The sequence below is a fragment of the Benincasa hispida genome, chromosome 11 (assembly GCF_009727055.1).
Source record: "Benincasa hispida cultivar B227 chromosome 11, ASM972705v1, whole genome shotgun sequence".
In the NCBI taxonomy this organism is placed as follows: Eukaryota; Viridiplantae; Streptophyta; class Magnoliopsida; order Cucurbitales; family Cucurbitaceae; genus Benincasa; species Benincasa hispida.
Window position 1 is genome coordinate 69,141,748 of NC_052359.1, and position 13,201 is coordinate 69,154,948.

Sequence of the window (13,201 nt, forward strand, 5' to 3'; positions counted from 1 at the left end):
CCTAGAGGTTGTTATGACTTTCTCTCAACATCAAGGTTGGTCTTTGAATCCCTCTATTAATGAACCAATTATCTCTGTAATGGAAAATATTGTTGAATCTACTAGAATGTTGCATATCGGGTCTAAAATTGTGTCCGATGAAGGTGAGAAAACTTGTGTTACAAACAATGATGAAAATATGACGACAAATGCGTATGATATTCTTGAAGTGAATAATGATGAGAAAGAAACTAAGGCTTATGAAATAAATGATCTTATTAGTTCTGTTGGCCTCATTACCGATTTTGTTGATAGTGTACTTAACTCAGAAGAGGATATTTCTAACCCTAGAGGTCAAGAGACTATTCATGTTGTCATTGCTGAAGTAGTCGATCACCCACTTGATGTCTTATCCAATGTTATTACATCTGGAGTGTTGAACAAGGAAGGTATTCCTTAAAATGAGCATAGGCTATAGAAGACTTTATTGCCCTCTAAAAGTGTTGATCCTAAGAATAAGGAGACTACTAATCCTATTGAGTTTGCTAATGTTGATGAATTTCTAAGGCTCCAGACTCAGGATTCGGATTAGGATTCGAAATCCAGATTTGGTACTTGATGGTCGTTGCATTCTCCTGCGACCTTGGCTACGTCGTCCTTACATGTCTTGAATGCTTCTACAAGTAAAAGTTGTTCCCACTAGGGATGTAATTTGACAGGATCACGTTGATTTTTCTTAAAAATCGATCCGACCCGAAAACGAGCCGGTTCTGTATGGATGAAAACTGACCCAACCCAAACTGGGTTGGGTTTGATCCCGGTCGGGTTGGGTCAATTTTTTCTCTTCTCTCTCCTCTCTCTCCTTTCTTCCTTCTTTTTTGCTTTTAAGTTATTATCACTATTATTAACTTGGAACAATTTTCAATAGTCAAAAACTTGGATAACTCATCACAAAATTGCCATTTAAAAACTAATTCATCAATAAATAACAAACATACATGACAACGGTACATAAATTGCATATAAAATTTTAGGTATAAATCAAAAAATGGTCAACAAGAAACAAATCCAAAACTCCACCTGCACGTACAAATCAAAGGAGCACAAAAAATTATCAACAACACAAATTGAAAGAGAAGAAATACAAGTTTTGTAAAATGAAAACAAATTTGTTTAAAGGGGAAAAGGAAAATTCATCAACATTCTATATAATTCTTCCCAAAACCCTTCATCAAGTCTTTTATCTTCATCTTCATCTTGTATTCCAATTGCATCATCATACTTCAACACTCTAAGAAAAAAAAATTAATACTTAACAAGTTCAGATTTAATGTTAAAATATATATATATGTAAGTAAGATTTAGGAGTACAAACTTACAACCGTAGAATTATAATCTAAATTCTCAAAGGCAGCTTCAATCTCCTTTTGTATGTTTATGAATTCTAGATCAAAATAAAAAACAATTAGCTCATAAATGAAAATTTCCAAATAATGAAATAAATAAAATTTGTAGCCATTATGATAACATTATTTATTACCCTCGTCAATTTCTTCAGCTCCATCAATTTCTTTAGTCATATCATCCAAAGGTTTAGATTGAAGCCAATTTTGAGCACGAATGAGTGCCTCTATAGTTTGAGGAGTTAATGAACTTTGAAAAGAATCTAACACCCATTCTCTAGTGCTAAAGGCCATCTCAGATGGCACAGTAAATATTGGAATACTGTAGATATCCCTGGCTACTTGGCTAATAATCTTAAATCGATTAGCATCTCTATACGAGCCTATCTAGATAACAAGCCACCTCTGTTTTAGCATTATCTAGATTTGTTTTATTAATTTGTTTAAATCTACCATGAACCACAATACGTACCTTATAAGATCCAGTTCCACTCGATCCACTAGATGAGATAGAAGGTGTTTCACTCTGACTTTGAAAGCTAAATCCTTTAATAGGTGTGGATGATGTATCTGTGGATATTGTTCTTTTGGCATTGACATTCTTATATAATAATCATCACACAAATGACGAAATGCTTCTTCAACCTTATTCGTCCATTTTTTTCACTTTCTTCCTCCAAAAATTCATTAAAGCAATAACTCAAATAAGTCATCTTGTATGTACGGTCCAGAACTACAGCAACATATAACAATAAATTTGTCTTCTCACTTGTAGTTATACCACAATACTGGATGAATTTTTTCTGCATGCTTAATGTCATTTGACTCAATAATGCATTCTTATGCAACGAGTATTCATGAATTATTTCTTGGATCAAACATAGTTCATGAAAAAATATGTTTGAAGTCACAAACATAGATGCTGAAAACTTTATCGTTACCTCTAAGAAAGTCTTTAGGAACTCTACAAACACTTTTGCATTATTCCAATATCCAATACTAGGCATATCATCCTTTGGAAAATAACTTGGATCATGCTCCTCTAATCTTTCTAATGTCTTTTGACACTTAATCACTCCGTCCAACATACTGAAAGTTGAATTCCATCGTGTTGGGACATCCATTGTAAGACAATTTTTTGTTGACATCTTATCTTCTTTAGCAAAATCTTTAAATATTTGTAATCTTGTAGGAGATGACCTAACATACTTCACAACATTTCTAATTTGAATGATAGGCATGTGTAAATCTTTTAAAGCATCACTAACTATTAAATTAAGGATATGGGCACAACATCTAACCTGAATAAATTCACTATCTAACACCAATCCATTTTTGTCTCTAAACTTTTTAACCAAATATGTAATAACTCTATCATTTAATTTGATCTTGCAGTATCAACTACTATGGTAAAAAGGCTATCAATACCCCAACTTTCTAAGCATTTTTCAATTGCTCTACCTATTGTATCTCATCTATGATTAGCTATTTGACAAAAGTTAAGAATCCTTTTGTGCAAATTCCAACCGTCGTCAATAAAATGAGTTGTTATAACCATATAATTAATAATCTACATGGAAGTCCATGTATCAATTGTTAAACAAACTCTTTGACCATTTTGAGTTAATGCACTCTTTAACTTTTTTTCCTCCCCCATGTACATTTGAAAACAATCCCTTGTAAGAGTTACTCTTGATGGAATTATAAACTTCGAATTTAATACCTGAAAAAATTTACGAAACCTTTCACTTTCTACAAACTTAAATGGCAATTCATCTAATATGACCATACAAGCAAACATTGTTCTACAATTTTCTTGAGTGAAGGATGTAGCCATCAAACTACTTTCAGAATCTCCCTCTCCTTCAACATAATCTTTTGACTTATTTATATACTTCTTACATTTCTCTATATGTCTTTTTAGATTTGTTGTACCATTTCTCTTGGAATCACATGCATACATAACCCTACAGTACTTGCAAGCAACCCTCGATATTCAGGACTACTTCCTTCTATGTTCTCATGCCCATGAAGCTGGTTTATTAGGTTTTCTTTTTCCTAACAATCTTACTGAACTAGAATGACTTTGATTTGAAGTCTCATTCGCAAACAATGAATCCTATAAAAAATAAAATTTAAATTAACACATTACTAAGTTTAATAATCTTTAGTTTTTTGAAAATTAAGCATATTTCATTTATATTTCTTACCATGAATTGCAACTTTAAGTACAATGGTTGATTTCTTAGCCAAATTTCTCTAACAAAAACAAACTTTTTGAAAGTTAATTTTCAAAAATAAAAACAAAAAACAAAATAGTCATCAAATATGACATAGTCATAGTTTTCAAGAATAGATTTAAAAGGTCCATCTACTAATAAATTTAATAGACTAAATGGTGAAGTGGCAAGATGACTTTAATAAATAAATATTTTTAATTTTTTTCCACTTCTCTCTCCTCTTATATTCTCTCTCCTCTCCTCTCTCCTCCAAATCCCCCTCTTTCATCCTCTCTTTCTTTTTCAATTTTCAAATTGAACTAAGAACTTCATCCTTCAACCAATTTAATTTTATTTCTTTTTAGTCATAACCTCTATTTTTTCACAATTAAAGCAAGCCTTCTGCCTATTACTTTTAAGCAACAAGCCTGTTTACAAGAACGTTCTTGTACTCTTCCACAATGGAAGACCCATTTGCGAACCATCGGTAATTTTTTAGTACACAGAGGAAGTTTGGAAGAACATTGGCCCTTCCCTTCTACCTCAAGATCCCTATATACGAAGCCAGATTCGGTTTTGGGCTGATTTCATTTAGAAACAGGTATATATTTTATGAAATTTATGGTTTGACTTGTATATCAATCATGTCACAAATTTTTAGGAAGATTTCTAAATAACTTGCTTTTATTGATGAAGACAGAAGGAGAAGCAGAAGAGAAAGCCATTAAAGAAGTGAAAGAGAAGCTGACTTCTTGAAGGACAAGGATTGAAGAGTTTGTTGAGGACAGGGGCTCAAGAAACAAGCCTTCAGTATCTTCCAGATTTTCCTATTTGTTTGAGGGCTTGTTTCCTGAAAGAAATAGGTTAAAAATCGATTCAGAAATCAAGATTAGAACAGACCCACAATTTGCAGTCAATAAAAAAATTGATTCAGAAATCAAGATAACAAAAAAAAAAAAAAAAAAAAAAAAAAAAACAGTAAATCTAAAAGAATTTTTAGATGAAGTCTACGATAAACTTGGAAGAAATTTCAAATAAAAAAAAATAAACAAAACCCATAATAAATTTCAGTTCAAACAAACCTTATCGACGCTGACGACAAAGTTGAGTGATGCTAATGGACGGACAGGGAGAAAGGAGAGTGGCAGACGGACAGGGAGAGAGGGGAGCGGCGAGTGACTGAACGAAGAAGATGAAATCGAAGTCAAAGATATTATGTTATATCACCGTCACTAACCCTACTTAAGCGGGTCGGGCAAATCGGTAAACCAAACTAAACCTTCACGGTTTGAGTTTTGTCCCACTCACATGCATCCTAAGAAAATTTCTAGGATGTCACCCAATATTGGAGTACTCTAAGCTAAGCACGCTTAACTTTGGAGTTCCTATCATTGAGCCACCGCAAAAGGAAGGTGCACCTTGTTAGTATATGTAGTAGCTTTTAATTCTTTTAAGCCTTTCTTAACTATACTTTCATGTACTCAGGATCTCTCTCATTCGGATGTGATATCGATTCAATCATGTACCCCTCCTGAACTCGGGTCATTACATAAACTATGGAGAGTAGCTTTGAAGATTCAAATGAAGAGCATGGGAGTTTTGATATATCCGATTCCGCTAAGGACACATCAAAAGATAACATCCCTATTAATCTATTGAGATAGAAAGGAAAGACGAAAGAGAGTGATGTTGGTCCAAGCTCTTCTAAACCAGGTGGTGATGATAAAGACTCTGACTTCGAGTGGGTTGATGAGCAAAGTGATCATCCTGAATGTAAAAGTTTTCCTGATAGTCCTCCTAAAACTCAAGAAGAGCAGTCACCTAAAAATATTAGGAAAAGACATCTTCATATTTTGTTTCGCATTTCTCTTTGATGGAATCTCATTTTATACGGAAGACAATGTTAAGATGTGGAAATTTGAATTGAATAGAAGAATTGCAGTGGTAAGAGATTTGTCTAAGCAAGCTCAGGATTGTCTTGAGATTATGGAACTATTGTGAAGGTTGTTTTGGTATGAACAATCCAAAATCTTGGTGTTTATTATCCTTGGAGTTCTATGTAAATCCGCCTAATCAGTTTAGTAAGGCTGATGATCATGATTTCTGCAAGGTTCATGTGAGAGGTAACTACATTTTTTTCTGCTGCCTTGATAAACAAGTATCTTGATTGACGTGTCCCTGAAAAAGTTACTGAATAGAGGCCATCTATGTTTGATTTGGTGTTTCAATTAACTAGTGGAGTTAAAATATCTTGACCTTAAAAAAGTCAGTTACCCTATGCTGATTTAAGTGTGATGTTTGTTCTGATGTACAAAATTGACAATGAAAACTGGTATCTCTCCACTAACAAATTTGGTCTTTCTACTAGTCCTACCATCCTACTTTACTAGATAGGCTCTAGTACTCAATTTAACTATGGGGTGTTTGTGATTAACTAGACTAAGAAACGTATTGGTTCTTATGCAATCAAAGTTCCCCTGTGTTTTCCACACCTCATTTTTGGAATCTTTTTTACCCAAAAACATGACATTTTAACTTATTTAGATATTCTTGGACCAATGCCTTCGATCATTACTTTTAGGTATCGATTATATCAAGGCGAGTATGTGTCTAACCTAGTTCACACAGATATTCCTGCTGCTGAGAGTGGCCCAAGTTAGGAAGTTTTTTCAAACTCCTTGGGGGAAGAAGACAATAAATGTGTTGGCCAATGAGTCTCGGGAGCTCGGGCTTCTACTTCTACGAATTGTTGCATAAAAGTTGAAGTTGATGATTTGTTGAATCTTCTCCATGGTTCTATTGTTGATCCTGATCAAGAGGCTAACTCTAGTGCACACGATTTTGATGCTGCTAATGAATGATGTTCTTGTTTGGTAGTTGTAGTTGTTCTCCTTTCTTTTTTTTCAAGTTTGTCAAAAAGGTAGAGGTCATTTGTTTGTTGGCTTTTTTGTTTTATTTTGTTTTTTATTTTTGGTGGATAGACTTACTAAAATATTGTCAAAATGGAAGTCTGTTACACTTTGTGTGTTGGCAACATTTGTCTAAGATAGGCAGACGTTGTTTGAGTTGTCTCTGTATTTGGCCTATCTGATTAAGAGACGTTTTCTAGAAATGTTGATTTTGCAAAATACATGTTTCATGTGGAATATCTTGCTTCCAGAATTTTGCAGATCTTTTCTTTTTCCGTATGTGACTATTTTTGAAAGTTAGATTCGTCATTTTGTGTTTCCATTGTGCTTATTTAAAGCTCTTTAGTTGCTGGTTTAGAGCTGGTTGTTTTCACAAAACATTTTGAGAGCTGTTGTCTTGTGAAACTCTTATGTCAAAAGTGTGATTTTTGAAACGTTGAATAATGTATTGTTGTTAGGTTGAAGACATACTCTAAGCTATTTGTGTGCTTCATCAGTTTACTTCTTGAGAATAAATTCTCAAGCTTAAGGGGAGCTGCTAGATGAGTGAAGTGGTCTTTACTCGAGTGGAAAAGATACAGCTCAAGTGAGAGAAAATCTCACGGCTTAAGGGGAGTTTAAGTCTAGCAGAAAAGAAGTTTCATTCTTAGGGAAAGTCTAAAATATTCACTAATATCATTGCTTAAAGGGAGCTTGAGCATCCAAGAGAGAGAATCTCACATCTAAAGAGAGCCTAGGTGAATGGTTGAGTTATTAAGCTCTATAGAAGTCACTGTAATGGTGTTGTTGTTATAGATAAGTACTGTGTTATAATTGTTTATCATTTATATTAGTGAAATTATCTTTCCTCGATACACTACCCCCAAACGTAGGTGATTGGACCAAATCGAGTTACCAATCTTTGATGTTATTTTTACCTGTTATTTGAACATTTTGTGAAATGTTGTAACATTGATTGTAACAACAGTTGATGTGCGCTAGGTGCTTCAATATTATTTTTTGATGGGGATGTCTTGATAGTAAGACAACAAAGGCACCATCTTCGTGGAGCCTTGTTGGATCTAATTAAGTTATTTTATTTTATTTTTTTGTTTTCTTTATCCTATGTTTGCTTTTGATTTGATGGGATGATGATTTAGAGATCTTCATAAAGAATCTTCCAGTTATGAATCTGAGAAGCAAATTTATTTCAAGCATGTTTTCTTCTATCATATCTATTATAATCTGTTACTAAATGTTGTTAATTTGCCTTCATTTTATCATTCTGTTGCTATGTTGTTGATTTGCCAAAATACGCTCTTGGGTTTGTTCAATTTCGTAGTCGTCATACGTTTTCAATATTATTATGCATTAGTATGTTGCATTCTTGTTAAGTTTATGGTTGTTAAAGAATTTGAAACCATAGTGAAAGTAAATCATTTCTTTTCGAAATATAGGCTGTGTTTAACTTATGAAAGTTTGTTGTATTTAGTTTTTAAGTCAAGTAATAGGGAGCAAAAGAGGTGTTTGTATTGAGTTCCTCTGTGTTTATTATTTTGCTTCAAGGGTGTTGTTTGAATTGAGTATCTCTTGATCATCGAAACTTTTCTAAGAGTATGCTACTGGTAAAGTTTGTAGGACATTCTTGTCTTTTCATAATATCTTATTACTTCTCTTTATAAAATGCCGTGTAGAAAAGTTCCATTATTCAATCTTCATTCAAAATAAGTTAAGGGAAGGGATTGAATCCCATGCGGAAACAAATAAACATTTTTGCATCAATTTAATTCTACAATGCATACAACACAAAAAAGAGGAAAAATAAAAGATTAAGCATGCTTTTCGAGTTAAGAAGAGAAGAAATATAACGTTTGTAGACTTTCTTTGATAACTTGTCTAATTCTTCTCTGAGATCACAAACTCTTCAAACACAGAATGAATACCACTACAAGAGTTACCTTGCTATTCTCTTAGAGACAAGGAATGACTTGTGGGAAACGTCTTGTTTTGGAGGAGAAGGGAAACAAAGATAAATTTTGAGAGAGTATTCTCTTTTTAGAGAATGTAGAGATTTTTTCATGAGATAGTTCTGTTTCTTGTGAGAGTGATCAATGAAGAGATCCAAAACTCTCTTTCCCTTTCACGTTTTTAGGCAGAGGAAGAATAACTGTGAGGAAAGTTACCTCCCACCACTCCCATGCTATAATTGCAGGGGAGTTAACTGATTTAATATAATTAAACTAAAACAATTTAATTTAATTATATTAAATCCTATTAATTAATGAAAAATTATTTTAAATGGTAAAACTATTGAAAGTATTTTTAAATGTAGCAAAATGCAATAGTCTAATGGTGATGACATTAATAGATATCTATCAAAGTTTATCACTGTCTATCAGTCTACCAGTGTTAATTACTGAAAGATAGTGACATTTTGTTAATTGGTAAATATTTGGGGTCAATTTTTTATATTTGAAAACAACCCTTAATTATGTAATTGATCAAGTTAAATAAATAAATAATTTTAAGGGCTCTTAAATATAAAAAAAAATATTTAAAAATATTTACACTTTATGCTTTTGGAACTTTTTGCTATAAAGTGAATATTTTTAAAATTCTTCTATCTATTATCTAATTTTAATTAAATATCATATATTCAACTAAAATCATCTCTCTTATAACCTATAGTTTTAATATAAATCTAATTGATGTTACAATATTTGAATCTCATTCAAGTATTAATTCACCCATATCTTAAAGATTAATTTTCAATCTTATTCAAATTTATCTTTATATTATAATGTATCTCCATATATTATATTAATCTTCTCACATATAATTAATGCACATTTCTTTATTAAATTTGAATAACTTCAAATTCTTCCAAAACTATAACTCCTTGCTGCTACCCGTTAGTGAGTTAGCAGGGGACCTTATGGACCTATTTGAGTTTAATTAATTAATCTCATTAATTAAATTTAGTCAACACTAATTAATTATAAGTAACTCTTCCAAAGACCCATAGTTGCACTCTTTGCATTGTAGATATATTTTTGTGTTCATGAATATAACCACTTCAACTAAGTCAATTCTTCATGAGTCTTTCCTAATTACAGCTAGGTCAAATTACCATTTTACCTCTATAATTACCTCTTGCTCCTTAAATCTCACCGATCCTCTAATAAACAACCTGTTTATAGTCCAACTATAAACAAAGTCCCTCTCATGGAAATGAGAGGGAGGGGGCCCATTATTTAATACCTTGAATCAGCATTTAAGAGAATAATTCATCTACTTTACCCTAATGATGGGAAGGAGTGAATTCCAGCTTGTGAAGTTACATTCCCAGCTCCCCACTCAGTCCTGTCTACAAAATGGTAGGCACATTGAGTCGTCAACATAGACCACACTCACTCATACAAATCAAAAGACAAGCCCACACAGGTATGAATCCATTCCATATTAGGTCGTATCCATAATTTATGGAATTGAGTAAAGCAAGTCTAAGCCGTAAATATGATCCAACTGTAAGTCAACCTCATACTTGTGAATATGATGCAACTGTAAGCAAGTCTAAGCTGTAAATGGTAGACCTTTTACGTTACTACTTGAACATGATCCAACTGTAAGTCAACCGCATACCTGTTTAAGTTACATAAAATAACTTCGGAACTTCATTTATGGGATTTGAGTAAAGCAAGTCTAAGCCGTAAATAAAATAACTTCTTATTTTTATTAATAAATGATATGCTTATGGATTACAAACTACAAGATTTAGAACATAAATCCTAACAATAATCTTCTTTAGTGGGGACTAATCTTGTTTTCTAATTTATTATTACTTAACCTACTTATAGATAACGCATGTTTGAAGCAATGTTATGGATAGAGTGTGTCTTTGATGTAAATGTTTTGGTACGAATAGTGGATGCTACTTGCCAAATGTTATTTATCAAGTGTTAACTCTTTATATGTCTTATTTGATCAGCTGCACATGAGACCTTAGGTTCTATTCCACACTGCAACGTATGAGAGGAAGCTAGTTGATTTAATTGTGTGTTGTATTAGTTTCAAAATTAAAATGTTTTCAATTCAAGAAGTTTTACTTGGCCTAGAATTTTTGTTGGAGGTTTTGGAATGATGTCGTATTATTGCTTTACATTCTTCTTTTTATCATAGTTATGAGCTTTGTGTTGAAATATGGTGTTGTAGCCCAAGGGCATATTTGTCTTTTATTTATGCCTACTAAGTTACGGTTTTCCCTCATTCTATTTATATCTGAGGTTGGGGTCTCTTGTAAGTATAACATTAAATAATAACATTTTTCTATCATGGTTCTTTCTCCCTGGATTAGAGTTTTCCACGTAAACCTTGTCTTGTCTCTTTTCTTCTTATCTTTCAATATGGTATCAAAGCAAGGTGATGAAACCCTAGCCCCGATAAAAGAAATTCAGTCATCAAACTTGGTGGGTGAGGGAATAATAGCAGACACGACTAATATGGCCATGATTCAAGCAGTCGTGGATCGATATCTCCTGATCATTTTGAACCCGACGCAACCATGACCGTCAACTGAAGTCACACTGTCAAAATTCTTCAACCCAGTTGGATCTGCCGTAGCCCCTGGAGTTGCGCCGCCGAGCGTCCTCAACCCAGACGGATAGCGAGTCACCCAGATGGCTGGTGGGTTTGTTCCAGCCGATGCTTCGCGCATCTCCCAGCTGCAATAGCAGTCAATCAAAGGGATTCCAGTAGCCAGGTGGAATCAGATTGAAGCCTTCGCATCCAGTAGTAGCCGGCCGATTCCAGTTCCCTTACTACGTAACTTCACAGCTATTTCGGAGCAGCGTCGAGTTTGGGTAGTATTTGTTCGCATCAATTGGAGTTCCAGTAGTAGCTTCTTTTCTACAGCAACATGGTGAACAGCCTCTCCCAAACGTGTACCCAGTTCAGCCACAATATCTAATGTTTGATTCCATTGGAGAAAATTCCATTTCTTATGGACAGAAACATTCAATATCTGAATCCCATAGGGAACTCCAATAGCAATTGGCCAGTCTCCAATAATAGATGGCTCCTTTTGGGGCCAAATTGAATGGCCATGATTCGTTCGGTTTTTCAATCTACTCAGAAAATTCGGTAGCAATGTTTTCTACTCTTCCTACTGCTAATATTTTATCTGGGTCTGTAGGAAACTCTACAGCGATGATCACAGGAGAGGAACTGAATGGCCAGAATTACTTCTCCTTGTCTTAAACAATAAAATGATCTTTGAAGGGCACCATAAATTTGGGTACTTGACTAGAGAAATACCACGACCAAGCCTTGGGGATCCTCAAGAGTGTGTCTGAAAGGGAGAGGATTCATTGCTCCACTCGATATTGATCAGTAGCATGGAACCACAAATTGGGAAACCCCTGCTTTATTCAGCCACCACACGAGATATTTGGGATGCAGTCCGAAGGTTATATTCTAGAGGAGAACAAATCTCCCCTGTATACTCTACGTAAATAGGTCCATGACTGCAAAAAAGGGAGCATGGATGTAATGTGATACTTCAACAAGATGTCTTTATTATGGCAAGAAATGGATTTGTGTCGAGAGATCATTTGGAACTACCCACATGACGGAATTCAGTACTCAAAGATAGAAGATGTTGATCGTGTGTATGAATTTCTTGTGGGATTGCACCTCAAATTTGATACGGTTAGGAGTCGAATACTAGAGCAGAAACCGATACCGTCTCTCACGGAAGTCTGTTCAGAGGTTCGATTAGAAGAAGATCGATTGAGTGCAATGAATGGGTTTGTTGTTACCACTGTGGAGTCAGCTGCCTTTGGGGTGAAATCCTCTGGATCAGATGGTGACAAGCAGAATGGCAAAACGCCCCCAATATGAGAACATTGCAAAAAGTCGTGGCACATGAAGGATCAATGCTGGAAACTGCATGGTCGGTCCCTTAATGGCAAACGTTACCCTCTAAATGACAAATCGAAGCCTGGTCGTGCCCTTGTGAGTGAATCTATTGAGGGGGCCGCACCCTCAACAAATTTTTGGCCCCCTAATACCACTATCTTAACTCAGTTTAATATGAAGATTGTCGTTCTTTGGAGTGACAATGGACGTGAGTTCGTTAATCGCACCATCCGAGAATTCTCGACTTCAAAAGGGATTATCCATCAAAACTCTTGTGCTTACACCCCGCAACAAAATAGGGTGGCTAAATGCAAAAATCGTCATCTCATTAAAGTTGCTCATTCCTTGATGATTTTGGCGTTTCTTCCATCGTACCTATGGGGAGATGTTGTTCTTATTGCAATCCATCTTATTAAGAGGATGCCTTCACATGTACTCAAGTTTCAAACACCCTCTGAGTGCTTTCAAGAGTCCTGCCAATCTACACATCTTATCTCGGAGGTTCCTCTTTGTGTGTTTGGGTGTACAGCTTTTGTACACTGATGCATTATTTTATGAGGTAGAAATATGGAATGAAATGAAGTGATGGAATTGCGTTGAGCAACAAGTTTTCTCAATAAAATCCAAGTATAAACCCCACTGAGTTTCCTGGTAAGTCCAGGGTCGAACTTAGGGACTTGGAAAAACAGTATGCAGTGGTAATTTTTAGGAAGACTTTGCGGTAACCGGCAACTTAAATAGTTGTTTGGTTTGTTGCTTGCGGTAATAAACAATGAACAAATGAGGCAAAGTTTCG

General features: G+C 34.5%; 1 long non-coding RNA gene across 3 annotated transcripts; it reads right to left on the reverse strand.

Moving 5' to 3' along the window:
- Nucleotides 1–1,081: 1,081 nt before the first annotated feature.
- LOC120089936 lies at nucleotides 1,082–4,806 on the reverse strand. Of its 3 annotated transcripts, XR_005485352.1 has the most exons (4): nucleotides 4,684–4,806; nucleotides 1,520–4,451; nucleotides 1,359–1,423; nucleotides 1,082–1,270 (listed from the first exon to the last, which is right to left on the reverse strand). It is a non-coding gene; the product is annotated as an uncharacterized LOC120089936 (long non-coding RNA). The 3 variants fall into 3 exon arrangements; XR_005485353.1 differs by having other exon boundaries at nucleotides 1,362–4,451; XR_005485351.1 differs by having other exon boundaries at nucleotides 1,359–4,451.
- Between the last annotated feature and the right edge of the window lie 8,395 nt (nucleotides 4,807–13,201).